Source organism: Mandrillus leucophaeus, unplaced genomic scaffold (assembly GCF_000951045.1).
Source record: "Mandrillus leucophaeus isolate KB7577 unplaced genomic scaffold, Mleu.le_1.0 Scaffold1, whole genome shotgun sequence".
Lineage (NCBI taxonomy): Eukaryota > Metazoa > Chordata > Mammalia > Primates > Cercopithecidae > Mandrillus > Mandrillus leucophaeus.
Window position 1 is genome coordinate 3,130,411 of NW_012098097.1, and position 19,149 is coordinate 3,149,559.

Sequence of the window (19,149 nt, forward strand, 5' to 3'; positions counted from 1 at the left end):
GAGGTCAGGAGATCGAGACCATCCTGGCTAACACTGTGAAACCCCATCTTTACTAAAAATACAAAAATATTAGCCAGGCATAGTGGCGGGTGCCTGTAGTCCCAGCTACTTGGGAGGCTGAGGCAGGAGAATGGCGTGAACCCGGGAGGTGGAGTTTGCAGTGAGCCGAGGTGGCACCACTACACTCCAGCCTGGGCAACTGAGCGAGACTCCGTCTCAAAAAAAAAAAAAAAGAAAAAGAAAACTGAGTAAAGGGTTAGTAGCGGTGGGTCACGCCTGTAATCCTAGCACTTTGGGAGGCCGCGATGGGAGGATCACTTGAGCTCAGGAGTTCAAGACCACCTGGGGCAATGTAGAAAAACCCTTTATCTGAACAAAATATATATAAAAATTGGCCAGGGGCAGTGGTGCGGGCCTGCTGGACCAGCTACTCAGGAGGCTGAGGCATGAGAATCATCTGAGCCAGGGAAGTGGAGGTTGCAGCGAGCCAAGATCACTGCACTGTAGCCCGGGGGACAAAGTGTGTCACAAAAAAAAAAAAAAAAAAAAACCTGAGTAAAGATTCCTAATAAAAAGCTTTTAGTTCAAAGAAAGTGTAAAATATGGTTTTGAAGTATTCCAGTAAGTTCTGTACTCTTGACAAGAATGCCGCTAAATATAAAATAAGCACATATATACACAAAACTGTTATAAAATTAAATAAACCTTAGATGTAGTAATTAATTTTTGTGCATTAAGAAACATTTATCTTCTAAATCAGAGGTCCCCAACCTCCAGGCCACAGACTGGTAGAGGTCTGTGGCCTATTAGGAACCCAGTAGCACGCAGGAGGTGAGTGGCAGGCAGGCAAGCTCCACCTCCTGTCAGTCAGATCAGTGGTGGCATTAGATTCTCACAGGAGCACAAACCCTACTGTGAACTGCACACGTGAGGCATCTAGGTTGCACACACCCTGTGAGACTCTAACTAGTGCCTAATGATTTGAGATGGAACAGTTTCATCCAGAAACCATCCCCCGACCCCATGGAAAAATTGTCTTCCAAGAAACCAGTCTATGGTGCCAAAAAGGTTGGGGATTGCTGTTTTAAATTATGCATTCACATATTTATATGTGTTTGCAAAGATATACATATTATATATGTACACACACATATATACACATGCAGACACATATATGTGTGTGTTGATATAGAATTAAAATGGCAGTGCTTATTTCTGGCTAGTATGCTTATAGGAGGCACTTATTTTTTCCTTTCAATATTTCGTTTTCTAAATATTTTCTCATTTAGACATACTGAAGATATACTAATTGAAAGACTGCAAATTGTAGTGAGTAAGGACTATAGAAACAAATGGCTTTTGTGTATGTCTCATTGCACTAAATTAGGAGGCACATATTGTTACGTTGTTTCACAAGTGGTGAAACTTGGTTAAAATGGGACTGCTCAATGGCTTTATTGTCACATACATTTTCCATTAATAATTATTATTCAATAACTTAAATCCATTGTTGTAAAACTAGGTGAAGTCAATGCCACTTTGTAAGATGTCCAAGGTCTTTGTATTATTTGAGGTTAATATCATTTTTGCCTTATTAATATATCATTTCACTTATGTCTTCTGTACCATGAGAAAATTAATCTATGCATCCCCCCACCTTTTAATTTGAATAATGGTTCTGCCCATTACAATCTACTTTCAGGTGCCACCTAAAGTGATAATTATAGTCTATTGCTCTAATACGATAATCCTTTTTACCTATCACAGAACTTTTCTCTTTACACACCCCATCCATTTCATCAAAAGAAAGGGGGTGTTGCTTATAATGAGTTCACCTGCTTATCAGTTGAGATCATGGAAAGAAAGAGATGGATCATTCACTGTGACTATTTACAAAGGTGTGAGCAGGGTGTTGGGGAAGGCAAAAAAAAAAAAAAAACTTTGGGACTAGTAACAGTAGGGTTTTGTTAAAATCCCTAGACCTTAATGTGTAAAGGAGACAGAGAGCTGTGATAACAGCACTGCCCGGTAGGACCTGTGATCCTCAAGGAAACATCACAGCCATGTGTTAACCCCATATGGATGGAGCCAGAGGAGTATATATCAGGTGGACCTTCCCCTTTTGCTCTAATATTCCACCATTGTTCTCCATTGACAGGAATCTTAATAGAAGCCAAGTGATGTCATCCTACAGGCCAGCTTCTCTGACTCAGAGGCAGTGTGGGGAAAAGACAGAGGAAGAGCAGGGCCAAACGGGAGATTCCAGCACCCTCTCCTTGGGGATTTGAATTCTATCTAATAAGCCCTTCAAAGCAGGGTTATTAGACTTCTGTGAGCCACAGACCTTTTCGAGAACTTGAAAACTAGTGATCTCTTGGCCCAGAGACATGCACATAATAACATACACACACACAAATGTGGCATGCACTTTTAGGGAGCATTCCATAGCTCCTTGACTCCATCCTAAGTCTCAGGTTAGGAAAGTCTGCTGTAGTATTAATAAGATTTAGGAATCTTATTTTTGTCTCACATAAAGCTGTTAATTCTACTTTCTTTGGTGAAATTCAAAAGATCAAAATAAAGGTGTATTTTATCCAGCTTTGTGGTCTCTATGCCAATCACATAGATTGTCTGGAAAATGTCCAGAATATCAAGACAACACTCTTGTCAAGAAATCCACATTTGGCAATTGTATCAATAGGAAAACAATTTACAAGCATTTATTTAAAAAATACATTTACAGGCTGGGTGCAGTGATTCACGCCTGTAATCCCAGGGCTTTGGGAGGCAGAGACGGGCAGATCACGAGGTCAGGAGATCGAGACCATCCTGGCTAACATGGTGAAACCCTGTCTCTACTAAAAATACCAAAAAAACCAAAAAATATGGTGGGGCGTGGTGACGGGCACCTGTATTCCCAGCTACTCGGGAGGCTGAGACAGGAGAATGGCATGAACCCAGGAGGCCAAGCTTGCAGTGAGCCGAGATCGCGCCACTACACTCCAGTCTGGATGACAGAGCGAGACTCTGTATCAAAAAAAAAAAAAAAAAAAAAAAATTTACAGGAGTTAACAGTTTTCAATGGAGGTAATATGCAAATAACAGTATTAAATGGCTTTTAATTAAACTATTCTTATTCATATAACTGCAGGCCAAAGACATATTCTAAGTTCAAAGCCATTTGTTAGACAACCAACTCTTCTATTACAAACTCTTCTAGAGGATAATTTGGAGGTGGGCTGTATTAACTAGAGATGTTTCTAAAGAAAAGTCTTTCAAGTTTTGGAAAACCGTTGAAGTATTTTTGTCATTGGATTTCTATCAGAGGCACGAGCATGTTTCCTATGCCAATGACTGGTGCTTCATTAGGGGTATATCCATAGATATCCATAAGTGTGTGTGTGTATGTATATGTGTGTGTGTGTATATATATATATGGATCATGGCCAGGCCCTAAGGGAAAGGCTGAAATCTGTGTAGCAATATAACTGTCAAATTGACACAGGAATGGGTCTGTTGATATTAACCTGGCTAATCATTTTGCTAATTGGACAGCCAGTTGGGCCACAGTGCAAAGTCAGATCAGTTTTCACTTTAACTACTCACACAGATGATGTTTGACTCAAATGTATTACTTTATATCAACACAGTGAATGGCTGTAGAAATAATACCACATGTGCTGCTGCCTCTTTTTAATAAGTGTCTTCCTCAATTTTCCCTGTTATAATAGAGATTTTAACCCAAAAAAAATTAAAGGTTATTTAAAGGATATCAATTGAAAAAGGCACCCATAGGATCCTGGAAATAAATCTAGCTACCAGTGCATCTCCTAACGTAACCGGTTTATCACTTGTCTCCACTTTAAGCAGCTCTCATTCAAGTTGACTACCTTTGACTTCCTGCTTAAGAAGCACTGTGACCTTTCTCTCCGCTTTCTTCATCCACATAATATGACCTTCCCTCCCCGCCCCCCCAAAAAAACATGGTTTTTTTTGTTTTGTTTTGTTTTGTTTTTGTGTTTTTGTTTTTTTTGAGACGGAGCTATTGCCAGGCTGAAGTACACTGGGTCAATCTCGGCTAACTGCAACCTCCACCTCCCGGGTTCACGCAATTCTCCTGCCTCAGCCTCCTGAGTAGCTGGGATTACAGGAGCCCACCACCACACCCAGCTAATTTTTTGTATTTTTAGTAGAGACAGGGATTTCACTATGTTGGCCAGACTGGTCCCAAACTCCTTACCTCGTGATCCACCCTCCTCGGCCTCCCAAAGTGCTGGGATTACAGTGTGAACACTGCACCCGGCCCATTTCTTTCTTTTATTAGCAATTTTTCAGCTGAAAAATTAAAGAAAAAATGGCAAAGTTTCCAATGTAGAGATGAATTAGCAATTAAAGCCAGATTGTTGTCTGCCAGTTATAGAAGACGCCCCTCAAAGCAAGGAATTTTGCAGTGGGTTTAGAGAAAACCATCAGAATTATTGTTCATATTTCATATCAATTGAAGTATTGTGACATGAAAACTAGTTAGACTAAAAGTTTTAAAACTAGAAATAAAGCTTTGCTAATGTTCACAGAATTACTAAGAAGAGTTAAGTCTTCAAAAATGAGTTGACTATAATAAGAGTTGCAGCATTGTTTGGCTAGATAGCTTGCTACCTTATGGGAATAAAACTACTCTCAAAATTTTGTGTCTGTTTCTTTAAAATATTTGTTTGTTTTTAAAAGAATTATTTAGGCCCTTTAGTCTTTTTCATGATTGGAATATCCATCATGTTACTTAATAATTAATGATCAAAACTCCTACCATGTCAAGCTACCAACTAGGAATCAAGAAAATTCATCTATTTATGCTTCATCTTCTTTATTTCTCCTGTTTATAGTGAAATGAACAGTGAGACAAATAGTGGAAAGAGAATCTTCCTGCAATGATACATCTTGGTACTGTGGGAAAAGCTTATCCACATGGAAAAATATATAATCCTGAAGAATGATTGACTTTGAATATTTGCATTGGGCTGGGTAGAACATTATCACAAGTTTTCCTACCAGATTCTTTGATAAGTAAAAAAGGGAAAAATATATATAGATAATGCTAATAAATTTGCTTCTGCTGTTTCCTCCGCCTGAAATTTCTTTTTCCTGTCCATGTTCACCCATCCTTATCAAGAGTGCCTGCGTGATTCCAAGTTCTCTTGCCTAAAGCTCCATTTGATTCTCTCCAAAGAGAATTATTCTTCTCATCTTCTGCTACCAAAGCTTTTCATAGCTTGATCTCCTTGATCTTTTCACATCATGAGCCTCAAATGCTTTATGTGGTCTCATGAGCTCTTATCTTACTAAGAGCATTTGTAATACGGTTTTCTAATGGCTAACTTGACTTTCTTCTCTTATGAAACTCTTGAGGATATAAAACATCTTTTACTTAGAATTACTTTTGCACAGAACACTACTTTCCTTTGAGATAATAGGTCATCAATAGATTATCAGTGCTTCCAATGGGCACCCAATTATAATAACGTTTTTCAATTTTTTTTTTTTTGAGACAGAGTCTCACTCTGTCGCCCAGGCTGGAGTGCAGTGGCACGATCTTGGCTCACTGCAAGCTCCACCACCTCCAGGGTTCACGCCATTCTCCTGCCTCAGCCTCCCGAGTAGCTGGGACTACAGGCGTCCGCCACCACGCCTGGCTAATTTTTTGTATATTTAGTAGAGATGGGATTTCTCTTTGTTAGCCGGGATGGTCTCGATCTCCTGACTTCGTGATCCACCCGCCTCGGCTTCCCAAAGTGCTGGGATTACAGGCATGAGCCACCGTGCCTGGCCAATAGTTTTCCCATTCTATGTGTTGCCTTTCAATTCTGTTGATTGTATCCTTTAATGCACAGAAGTTAACCCATTAGTCTATAACCCATTAATCCAGAGCCCTCATGACCTAATTACCTCTTAAGGCCCCACCTTTCAGTAATGTCACATTGGGGCTTACATTTCAACATGAGTTTTGGTGAGTACAAATATTCAAACCATAGCACATGGCCAGGTTAACTTATTGATATTCTTGACTGTAATTGCTATGGACATATGGAAAACCAGTGTTTTCTTCTCAGAGCTGCAAATTTTAGTCATTTGTCCATTCCGTAGCTCAAAGGACTAAACTTTAAAATTAAGGAAGAAAAGATCAGAGCAAGTTTTACATTCTGTTGAATGTAAAATAGATTAATTAGAATGAATGAATTTTTATTCTAATGCCCAGTGGCTTTAATGTGTTTACTATACACATGACTCACTATACTCAATGACTTTAATGTGTTTACTATAAGCCCTTTAAGGAAAGAAATTATTCCTTTCATTTATTTTCCCTCATAACATGCTGTCAGTGTTACCTAAATATAATTGAATTAATAAACTAGTGATATCACATTTTTAAGATTGCTATTGCAACTAGATGATGTTTCATGAATGAAAAATATATTAATATGACTCTTTAAAATAATGTAATCTGCCTCATTTAGGTATGTAGTATATTAGCACCTAAGAACAGAATTGCCTATGGTGATCTCAGCTTGTCTTTAAAATGAAACTATTACTACAATTAAACATGTTGGATAGTAGAGCGCTGTTCAACCATGTTGACTCTCCACGTGAAAAACTCACTCTGGCCTCCAAGGCCTTATGCAAACTGGAGTTCACCTAGAAATGCCCTTCTCTTCATCCATTATGGTCCAGCCACACTGGCCTTTTCATGTTGTTTCTGTAACATGCTTATTTGTGACATAAAAGTTTATTCTTATACTTGCCCTCAAATCTTCTCGAAGTTGACATTTTGTTATCATTCGGGTCTCAATGCAAATGTCATGTCCTCAAGATATCTTTCCTGAAGATAAACAAAAGCAGCTTCCTTCAGTCATTCTCTTTTACATCACTCTGTTTTAATTGCCTAATCAGATTTATCACCATTTGAAATTATGTAGTTTGTATATTCTAATATATATATTATAATATAGTTTATATATTCTAATATATAGATTAGAAGCTTCATGACAACAAGATCCTTATTGTTTGTAGCTGCTGTTTCATTACTGTCTAGAATAGTGTAATTTATTGCATAAAATAGTATTCTAAATAAGTATCAGTTCTTTTTGTCTAGATCCCTAGAATATGAGTAACTACTGGAAGTATACTTAGATATGGACTACAGTATATGATTTTGTTCCAAGCTATATAGCAAAAGTCAGTAGCACATCATCAATGACTCAAGTTAAATATAAGTTGAAAAAGAAGAAAAATTTGTTTTTAGCACCTAATTCAAATTTGGGGGAAAGGCACTGTACTGTGAATACTTATTATAATTTGGTTGAAACTGATCTGATGTGGATTTAAGGTGCATTAGAGGTGTTTGGAATTGAAGACAAGGGTCTGTAAAGATAATATATTATTCTAGCCTTCATTGCTTCCTTAAAATTGAAACTGTTCTCCATGATCCTCCTTTGGGAAAGGAGACTTATTCAGAGTGGGGGTTTGCTTGCATTTGATTGTTCAGCTGTATATCAACTGGCATGGGTTCAGCAGAGGTCTCTGCCATTTTGCATTCAATCCTCCTGAAAATCACCACCCAAATATCCTACAACAGGGATCAGGCTTCGGTTTAAGTGCTGCTCCGCTCACATACTTGTGTTCTAGTCATTTAGAAAAGTGTGATTAAAAACCATTATGTGCCCTAACAGATGTGACCTTAAAGAGTCTACTAAGGTTTAAAAAAAAAAAAAAAAGGTGCAAAGCAATAGTGGTTAGACTAACACCAGGAAAGTATTATATGAGCTGAACCACATTGAATAACTTCTCATTGATTACTACCTTCTGTTTCAAGAAAAATACCACGATGTTTAAGAATGAGCTGCAATGTTCTTATATCAGCCCCCTTTCCCCATCTCACTACTTCCCTGGTTCTAACGAGGAAGAAATTAAACGTAGATGGTTACTGAATTTTAAATGCTGTTCATTGAAGAGGAATTATTGGATTGTTACCATCTTCATTTCCTCTAGTCTCAGATAATTTAAGCCATGTGCCAAGAAAATACAAAACAAACAAAATAAAGCCATGGAAACCATTTAGAAAATAAGATCCTTTTATTTTAAAAATCTCTCTTGTAAATACTAAAGTAGTCTTAGGAAACAAGTTAGCTACCTTTTATTAAGCATACTGCTCCTGTTAACTGAGAGTTTTGCTAATTTCCCCGAGAGTTCACAAAAGCATCTCAATGTTTCGTATTTAACATAATATGCTGTACCTTGTCCACAAATATGGAACTACTCAGCTACCAGTGTTAAAACATGTAATATAAATTGTTAATAGAGTAGGAGAGCCTTTTTTAAACTAGTAATAATCTTTCCTATGATTAATAGGTTATTCTGCTCTTCTCTCCACAAATATTTTGGTCCTACTTGTGACCAAAGATATATATTTATGATATCTCTTGAGTAAAGGATGGAGTCTGTAAGCCTGAGAACTGGACAGCTGGACTGGGATTCAGTAATACCAGGCATAAAATATAATATAGTTTCCTGGAAAAGTCTATTAGCAATACACATATGTGCTTCACGAAAGTTTGTAGAAAAATCAGAATAAACTATTTTTTCCTCAATTATCATGCTGAATAATGCATTTTACCTTCAATTTTATTTTTATTTGATGTGGATTTATAGCATGCATAGATATGTTAAGCAATATGACTATAAAGTAGAGCTGTTGCACATTGCAGATGGTAACTGTGAATCCCTTGCATTACAAAGAATGAAACTTAAAAGTAATCCTATTATAGTAAAGGCTTTGTACATTGCACAATGTTTTGTTAAATTATTAGCACTTTTCAGATATTATCAAGCAAAAAGATATTATATAGTTTGAGAAAACTTTTTTGAGTTAAAAATAAAATATATTTAAATGGTCCTTGATATATTCTGTAAAGCAAGAGAGAGGTAAAAATACCAGTAGTAATTATACCCAACTCTTGCAAATTTAAGTAGACTTGTTGTTTGAAATAAGCCTCCACAAACAAGGTTACCTGCCTCTTCTAACAGCAGCCAATTTAAACATCACTTTGAAGTTTACAAATCATAGTCTGTTAATGTGGGTAATTAAAATGACATAGCATTTCATTTTAATTATTGAAATAGTGTGTGTCATGAGGGTGTAAATCAGGGACTTGTAACTTGTGGAAAATCAGAGTCAGGACAATGTTATCAAAGAATTGAGGAAAGTAGTTAACGGTTGGGGCAAAGACACTTCAGCATTTATTAAGTTGGTGCAAAAGTAATTGCGGTTTTTGCCATTACTGCAATTATTTTTGCACCATCCGAATACTTAAGTCATCTTTGTTCTTGAGGTGAACTGAAAATTAATGGTATCCCTCAGAGAAGAATTAAAAACTTATCATATAAGCACACGAGAAACAGGAAGCTAAAGGGTTGTTTTTAAATCAGCGGGTTCAAGATGGCCCCCTCCACCAGACTTCTGTATCCCCAGCCCCACCGCACCAAGGCCTCTAGTAGAAGCTAGCAAAGAGAGTCATGAGCTCACCACATGTAGCTCATAAAAACATGGGGTGGTAAATATAATTCCTTTACACGCAGTACCTACCAACGATTCAGAGCAATGTTAAGATTTCCAAGGATGCCAGAGCAACACAGGTGAGTGTGATGACTTGTAAAGAGCTTCGAAGCTGAAGAGTAGACTTGCCATGGGGCAGGGAAGACAGCAAAACCCAGGATAACTTCTTTATAACTCAGAGATGTTGGTTCCAATATCCACTGCTGAGTGAAAACGTACAGTTGGAAGATACTGTGTTTGAGCTGGCTAGACAGAAATTAATTCTTGGACATCCTACATATAGAACTCATTCTTTTCTTTCTAAATTTGTATTTCCTAAGGAATATATTAGGAATGTTCCCAGAATGTTCTCTGAAAAGTCTAAAATCTTGCTTGGTAAAATACTTACAGGGTCTTTTGATGGAGAGGGGGTAAGAGATTTTTGTGGGAAAGTTGGAAGACAGAGGATAATGGAGTAAGAAGATTGCAGTTATAAAAAGTCTAGGTCTTAAAATTGCATCTGTCCTTTACCTTCAACTACTATCTAATCCTTGGCAAATCATTTCCCCCATCAGAACCTCGGTTCCCTCATGAGCAAAATGAAAATAATAATGACTTAGAGAACTCTTGACAAGAATCACATGAAACAGTGTTTATAAAAGGCCTAATGGAATATAATAGACTCTTAATTTTTCATTTCATTACATTCCTTTGGAAAATTCATAGTCTATCTTACCTGAAATGAAGGTAGAGTATTTATAGTACTATTTTTTTTGTTATCTATTTTGATTAAGATTTATATAGGAAACAGTATGGACCTAGACAGGCCAAATGTAGTAGTGATACCCAGACTGTATGTGTGCTTGAGACTAAGAACATGTAAAGAAGGCAAGAAGTAAAGAACTCCCATCATGCCTAGAGGCAGCACAGCCTCCCTGCATGGATGTTTCAGGATGTTTCAACAGAAACTTCATAGTTCTTGCAGGAATTGGTGCCACTCTGTATTTCTATGTCTTATAATCGCTAAAAGGAATAGATAAGCAGTGCAGTAGATGAGTTTATTTTCAAGTGTTTTTAGTGCATAGGGTAGGGTTTGTAATGATAAGATAATGTTAAGAAAAATCCCTAAGATAGGAGAATGAGAGAGTGAGGGGAGAAGGTAAAACTCATTCTGTTCTTGTTCCCTCAGGTGAAGCTTGATTGAAATTTTCTATAGATGAATTGTTATGTGAAACATAGTTCTAGAAGGTAGTGAGAAGTTAGGAATATAACCATCTCTGTTTCACTCCAGCCCTGTAAGTCTTGACTATACAGCTGTAAGAGAACTCTGTATGATATATGCAAAACCCCGTTGCCCAAAGATAACTCCTAAATTAAAGAAATATTTTTCTTCTCTATTTAACTATAGATCTTGGAACCTTTTAGTGACGCATTTCCTTCTACTCTGTCTTCTAGCAGTCACTAAATATACTTTTGCCTACAATGGAAGCAAGTTTGATTTTAAATGAAGACAATTTAGATAAACTTTGGGATCTGCGTAAAATGATATTTAGAATATTCATGAATTCTGATCTCACACAGTTTTCAACAATAACACTTTTGTATTTAAGCCAATATGCTTATCTTTAGAATACTATTCCCTCTAATGATAAAACTTTATTTTAAATTATACATAGTGTTATACATTTTTACAACTTATGTAAGATTATTGACATTGACTCAACCCATATTTTGACACCATTACCCATACATGCAAGACATATGTTTGTGGAGATACACAGTAATCTACCTTACAGTTTACAACTTGGATTTTAGTCTCTTTTGTTCTCTTTAAGACAAGATCTAACTCCTGTTACCTAGACTGGCGTGTGATGGTGTAATACTGGCTCACTGCAGTTCAACTTCCTGGGCTCAGGCAATTCTCCCACCTCAGCCTCCCTGGTAGCTGAGACTACTGGCGTGCACCACCAAGCCTGGCTAATGTTGGTGTTTTTAGTAGAGAAGAGGTTTTGCCTTGTTGCCCAGGCTGGTCTCAAACTCCTGGGCTCAAGCAATCTCCCTGCTTCAGTCTCCCAAAGTGCTAGGATTACAGACTTAAACTACTGCGCCTGGCCTAGTCTTTATTTTATTATTTTTTTTTTAATGAAAGACATTGATATCTCTCTCTTCTAACAATGATGGTACTTGTATATGATATGCCAGCTACACTTTTGTAGAGCTGCAAGTATGTTAGGCTTGGTAAATGAGAGAGATGAGTGAACATTGATCATGTGGCAGATATCTAACAACTTACAGATAAATCTATAGTTGTAAAATAAAAATTCTCAATTGTGTTTTCTGCTTTGTTATATTTCACTTAAATGGGGGAACCGAAAAAGTAGATGTAAAATTAGTTCTCCAGACCAAGATTTCATAATATTAAAAGAGCTTTGCTTATTTTAGGAAAATTTGCACTGATAAAAAAGGCGTACAATGACTAAGTTGTTAAAAATTTATTTATAGTTAAAATACACGTGTGACTATAAATGTTTATCCCTATATTGCAACATTTAATTAGTATGAATACATCCAAGCTCAGGTCTTCTTGCATATTCAATATGGTAAGTATTGTTTCAAAATGCTTTAAAGAAAATGTTTAAAATAGTGTACTATGAATTAAAATATTTAGCGGCCATGAAAGGATAAGATATAAGGACTTAAATTGTTATTTTGTTCTTTAAATAAATACATTGAACTGATTATAATATTTTATACATTTTGATGTAACAAATTACTTTGTGGGATATAACAGGAAACCAAGCTAATTTTCCATCAATTGCACTGTCGAAGATTGTCCTACTGTAATATTTTGATTTTGGGGCATTAGGACTTATTTCTAGCAGAATACTGGAATAGAAGTATTCAGCTCTGACATGGTCATTCGTTTCTGTCTCAGGACCTAGGTACATTTTAATAGATGGGATGAGAGAGAAAGGGCTGTTTTGTCTCTCAAGGAATTGCTAAACCAGATGTTGAAAAGGGAGGAGAGATTTTTAAATTTTAGTTGAAAAGCAGTATCCAATGAATTAAAAACTGATACCCAATCAGTAACAATGCCTCCAGCCAGATAGCTTTGGGCACTTCTGAGTCCACCTCTGGCCACTTCTTTACTCCTCCATGAAGTGACTTTTCCAGGTCACTTCTTATTGTATATTTGTGGAAGATTTCTGCTAGAAGCGTGCAGATCACCATCTGCTCTGCAGATCAAAGGCATCCATCTCCTAAGTTTCCCACTGAAACAAGGGTCAGTGCTGGAAAATTTAATTCAGGGAATGCCACTCATAAAACAAACTGCAGATTTTAATGCACCTTAATTTTCAAAGGAATTTAGTCTATGATATTTAGCTAAAAATAAAAATACAATAATATAATGGTGTAATTCGTTTTCTTAAATTATTATATTTTCTATTTGGTGCCTGACAGAGGGGAAAAATGGCATTGCTGTACTTCAAAGACAGTTTTCTTCATTCTGTCTTAGCAGGCAAAAGTTGTGGGTTTTTTTTTTTTAATAGTATTTACACATAATGAGATGGTTATAAAAATCTAAGCTTATTTTCAACATGTAAAGAAATGTTTCTGAGTGACGTTTGTGTGTTGTAAATTTAAGCAACCTTTCCTTAACTTTGAAATTTTTCAAACCTTTTATCTTTGAAAGGTTTCTGTTAAAAGCTGAAAACATCAAAATTAAGCTGAACCCCCAAATTTCTGATTTTGAAGATGGAAAGCCATCTGAACTTTTACAAGATTCCAGCAGGGGGCAGTGGAATTCCACAGACGAATTTGATGGCTGTGCTGAAAAAATAGATGCCCAGAATGTAAATCTCTGAAGAGAAATCTGTCTTAACACAGCTACCTCAGGAAAGGGGGAATTATTGCACTTAATTAAAGTGTATTGACACCATATGTGGCCCCACCTCTCCCACTCCCCTTTTCGGATTCATTAAGAATTAAAAAAAAAAAAAATCAGAGACTAGTAAAGGCAATATTCCTATAGAGCCTGTGACTTAACCCTTAATCATTAATCCTATAAAAATTACACTTAAACAAAAAGCTAGTTAGTAAACAGAAGCCTTTCAAATTAGACAATTTATGTTCATTATCTCTATAACGCAAAGGACTGTCTTTGGACTGTTTTGTAAAATATCTTTCTCTTAATGACAGTTTGTATTTTCTTCTGTAATATTTTCAACAATTTTAAATGACAGCAAAGCTCTAATTATTTTTGCCAGTGAGGTTTACATAAAGATTTGAATGTTTTTAGATCATCTGAAAAGAAATAGAAATCATATTTGTGTGGGTCTCATTCCCCATATTTTTTAAAGTTCTTGCACTTTGAATAAAATACAACCGTTAGAGTTAAAAGTGAAACCTTTTTGTTATGACTTGGATACTGATTTAAAAATTAAGCTAAATTTGACTCTTTGGAAAAATGTAGCTAAAAAGTCCGATTTTAAGAAACCTTTCAATACATTGTCTTATTTATTCTCTTTTTTTGTCACAACTCTTGTGTTGTTTTTATTTTTTTAACTGAGTTTGTACTTTACTTCTTCAAAACGCATTTGGAGGCAGAAATATATATTATCATCACATTTGAATTAGTTCTAGAATTAACACCTAAAATCTGAATTTTTTATATTCTAATGAAATTGGTTTCTTCCTTATGTATTTTAAGATTATAATATTTTATTTAATATATTATTTTATTTTCTGATTGAAAAATAATAAATAAGATTGTAGAACATTTAGAAAACACAGATAACCAATATAAACAACATTTAATGACCCATACTTCTACCAGACTGCTGTCAGAATGGTAATATTTTTCCCTCGTTTTTTACATCGGTATAAGAATATTTATTTAACATCAAGATACATTTATTATAACATACATCTCACATATGTTGAGATACATTTTTATACATATTAATATATATTTCATATATCTGTATATATACACATATGTAATGTTGGATTATACCAGCTATAGAATTTTATAATTTTCTTATTTCTACCAAATATTATGCTTTGTAGACTTTCCCATCTTTAGGTTATCACCATATGATTTTAAATGGGCATGAACTATTATATCATATAGATTTACCATAATTCATTTATTTTTTCCTTGTAGATAAATAATACATCTGAAAATATAGTAGCCTAGAAATTGAAAATTAATTCTAAAGTCAAAAGTGTTTCATGGTATCAATTGAGTCTTTTGACTTAAAAGCTCTGTCTTTGAAATTAGATCGGTTCACTAATCTGAGTAAACAGCTAGTAACCACAATTTAGAAGTCTTAAAAGGGAAGGAAGAATATTGACTGTATAAGGGATGAGATACATATTTTAATGACTATATTTTAATACCATAAAGAAAGGAAGGTAGAGTTTGAGATTCCTGTGATTATTACATGAGCATGCTTTTGCTTACAATGAAGCCCTCTTGGTCCTTTTGTTAAGGTTAGACAGACTTAAAATGAATGCCATTTTTCAATATTCATATGTCCCAAAATATTTTCAGATGCTTTTTCTGCTACTGTACAAAATGTAAAATATAAATTCAATATTTCATTATAGTATTAATAATCATACATTTAGTAACTAAATTTGAAAGCTAGGTACAAAATATTTAAAAATCTCACAAAGTTCGGGGAAGCTAATATTAACGAAATGTCTTCTTGTGAGTGGAAGAAGTTCTTGCCGCACTCCCGTAAATTCTAGTTTTCAATAAACTGTATACTGATTTATCATATTGATATAAGAACTTTGGCATGGCTTATAAGTTAACTGTATATTTGACACCAAGTACAGAATGAATACAGAATTGATTGCATAGAGTAATTGTCCTAACCATTTTTGGGGAAAATATTTAGTTTAGGTAGCTATATAAATATCTATTCTACATATTTATAGACCTTGCAGTTTTTAAAGGCCTTCTATATTTTTGGAGTAGGTAGAGGAAAATCAGAATATTAGTATCCTAATATGATATGTGTGAAAACTTAGAATTGGCTGAAATACTGATTAACGTTGGTAGTTATTAGATCACCATGACAGCATGCTGAGAACTGAATCCTCTTTGCAGATGCATGCCTTTGTGCTCATTCCACTGCAACATAACATGTTATTTTAAGCTACTAAACCCTTCATATCTGTGTCTAAGTAACTGCATACATCATGCTTAATCTGTAAGTATATTGTATATAAGTATAATATATATGTACACACACATATGTGTATGTGTGCGTATGTGTGTATATATAGAGAGGGGGGAATACAAAGGAAGCATATAGAAAGTGTATACAAATGAAAACGCCTAACTATATATACATTGAACTATTTTCAGCTCATAATTAGCCAAAGAAAAAATAAATAGTAAATTTAAGAATCCTACATTTCTTTACACTCTGGCCTGTGGATTATTTTTAAACAAAGAAGCATTTTCAGCCTTAATCATAGCTGTGAGTAAATGAAAGCGCTCCTGCACATTTGAATTTCACAGGTTTTGTATTTCACACTGGGAGTCAGGCTTTCACAGATTTTTAACTACCTTAAAACCTTGTTAACTTTCAGCTGAAATTGCTGTTTTACAATGTCATGTTCTTGTGGGAATACAGGATCTTTTAGAAAGCAGTTTTGAGGAACTCTATTCCCAGAGCAATCTAAATCCAAAGCTGGGTGGAAACAGTACTAGTTGGTAGAAGTTACTTTGGCTTAAAGGGCAAGCTATGTTTACAGATAAATGGTAAAATAAAACAAAGGTGAGTTTTCTTTAAAATCAAAATGCGTGAGAATATTCTTCTCATTGAGAACGACAAGGACCAGCTCTGTTGCGGCTGTTATATTGGGGTATACCAGATGCTTGTAATGTCTTCTTTCTGCCATTGCTGCATGAGGAAGGCGCTGCAACTTACTGATGACTCCTAGGTAGCCAATGCTCTCCATCCGCTCCCACCTGGCACTTCCCTGGATAGCCACGTGCAATAGGGAGTGCCAGTCTGAGATACCATAGTTAGCCTGCAGCTGCTATGTGCAGCTAGTGTTGCACAACTTCAACTAGTGTTGAAGGCTTTAATTCTAAGTGAAAATGAAAAGCCAAGCTGGGAACCACCTGAGGATTTCAATAGTTAGTAGGTAAGGAAAACGGCTCAGGATGGTCCTCTTCGAAGTCTACCAAATGGAGAACAAAAGGAAAGTGAAGGCTGAGTAGGAATCAGAACCCTTAAGGATTTGAGAATAGGTATTTAGATCATGTGCATACAATATCCTAGCACATAAGGACATGGCTTACAGATTATTTATTTATTTATTTATTTATTTAGAGATGGAGTCTCGCTCTGTCACCCAGGCTGGAGTGCAGTGGCGCAATCTCGGCTCCCTGCAAGCTCAGCCTCCTGGGTTCACACCATTCTCCTGCCTCAGCCTCTGGAGTAGCTGGGACTACAAGTGCCCGCCGCCACACCTGGCTCATTTTTTGTATTTTTTGTAGAGACGGGGTTTCACCATGTTAGCCAGGATGATCTCGATCTCCTGACCTCATGATCCGTCCGCTTTGGCCTCCCAAAGTGCTGGAATTACAGGCATGAGCCACCGTGCCTCGCCTCCAGACTTTTTTAAAAAAAGAATTTTGTACTCTAACTTCCTTCTAAACCAGTCGTTCTTAACCTGGGAAGATTTTACTCCTAGATGATAGTTGGCACTGTCTGGAGACATTTTTGGCTGTCATACCTGGCGGGAGAGGTGCTGCTGGCATCTAGTGAGTAGAGGCAAAAGATGTTGGAATCATCTTACAATGGACAGAAAAGCCTGCCCCACAGGCCCACCCCGTGACAAAGAATTGTCCAGTCGAAAATGTCATAATACACAAGTTGAAAAACCCTGGTTTAAGCCCAATTTTCTGGTGATGTGACTGTGTCTACCAATTAAGAGCAGCTGGTTATTTGGAGAAATTACATCAAAATGGAAATACATAACTGACATACAAATTCTTAGACCTACAATAAAAGCATCGTGAGTTATTTAGTTATTTAGTTTTGTGAAGAGTCAGGAGCAGAGTACTTCCTGTATTTGTCATCATGGTGTGTTTTTCAGGACTTTATCATCCTCTTATGAATGTTCACTGTAAAGAGAAAAAAAAAAGTGAACAGGAAATAAGAATGCGAATTTCCCTAAATAATAAAGGAAACAAAATAATAGAGAAGTTTCAAATTAAGTAAGGGCCAAAAAATAGCTGTAGAAATAAAATATTAGTGTGTCTGGTAATGTAATATAGGTTTTTTTTTAAGGCACATATTGAACTATAAAGAAAAACGCATTTGGTTTGTCTGAGTTGCGCTGCATTCCTCATTACAGGCTTTCCTCTCCTAGAAAGCTTTCTAGACCTCTATGAAACAGACATTGTGGGGTGTGAAACTGTCAAATGCAGACAAAAGGCTTCCAAGGGGCCTAGTGTTGCATTAGAAGGCACTTGTTTTCCATCTCAAAATCGAGCTTGCATGTGATGAAGTCTGTTTTTTTCTAAAACTTGGCAGCAGCTGACCAGTAAAATTTGGTCTTTGCCGGAAGTCTTAGCTACAGCAGTGGCAAGGGTTAATATTAAACCCACCACAGCATTTTGCACAATCTCCCAGGAGATCTTTCAATGGATTTCCACTGCCACTGGAAATAATGGCTCGCAGCTGCAGCAACCCATAGTAACACTTGATATTCCCGTCGCAAGCGGACCAGTGCTTTCAGTGGAAATGAGAAAATCACCGGTGCGGTGCTGTACACTGTGCCTGGGGTCAAAGTTCCCAAGCTGCAACCTAAAATGACCTCTCAGCCCAACACTCAGCCTCGGTTGCTTTTGGATGTGTCTGTTATCTCCTTATTTCATGAAATGTACATATTGGCATGCATGTATAAAGGTAAAAGCCAATGAAGAGCCCTAGGGAACCTGACATTCCTGGTATAAAGGGAATTGATTTCTGTTTTTTCACAGAGTAGTTTTCATCTACTTAAAGGGAATCTAGAGTTATTCTTTCAAGGTTGTGGAGAAAATGTCCAAATATGTCATATAATTTAAATGCAAAAGAATGTTCCTCTTTTCCCAATCCTTCTAAGTACCTCTAATCCATCGGTCCCAGTGCTAAAAGTCCATCATCATTGGATATAACATTCTCTTGGGATAAAACTTTGAACATTAGAAACAACTGGTAAAACTAGAGCCACCTTCAGAGAAATATGACAAACTAGTATTTAGAGAAATTCTCAAACATGGCAGTTCCTAAGACTCTGGTACTGTACTGTTTGTACAGCTTCCCTGCTCTCCATCATCTAAGAGATCGACATTTACTCAAGCAATCATTGACTTATGTATTTAGGTACTTCTTTATTCAATCATTCCTTCACTATTCATGCATTCACTAGGTAGACTGGTTACACGCCAAGACACTGCCACGCAAGGGGAAGAGTACATGGCCTATGCCATTTGTCTGGGCAAGTTCCTTAGTTAGACCAGGTGCTCTGGAGAAGTGACCTCTCAGGCTCTC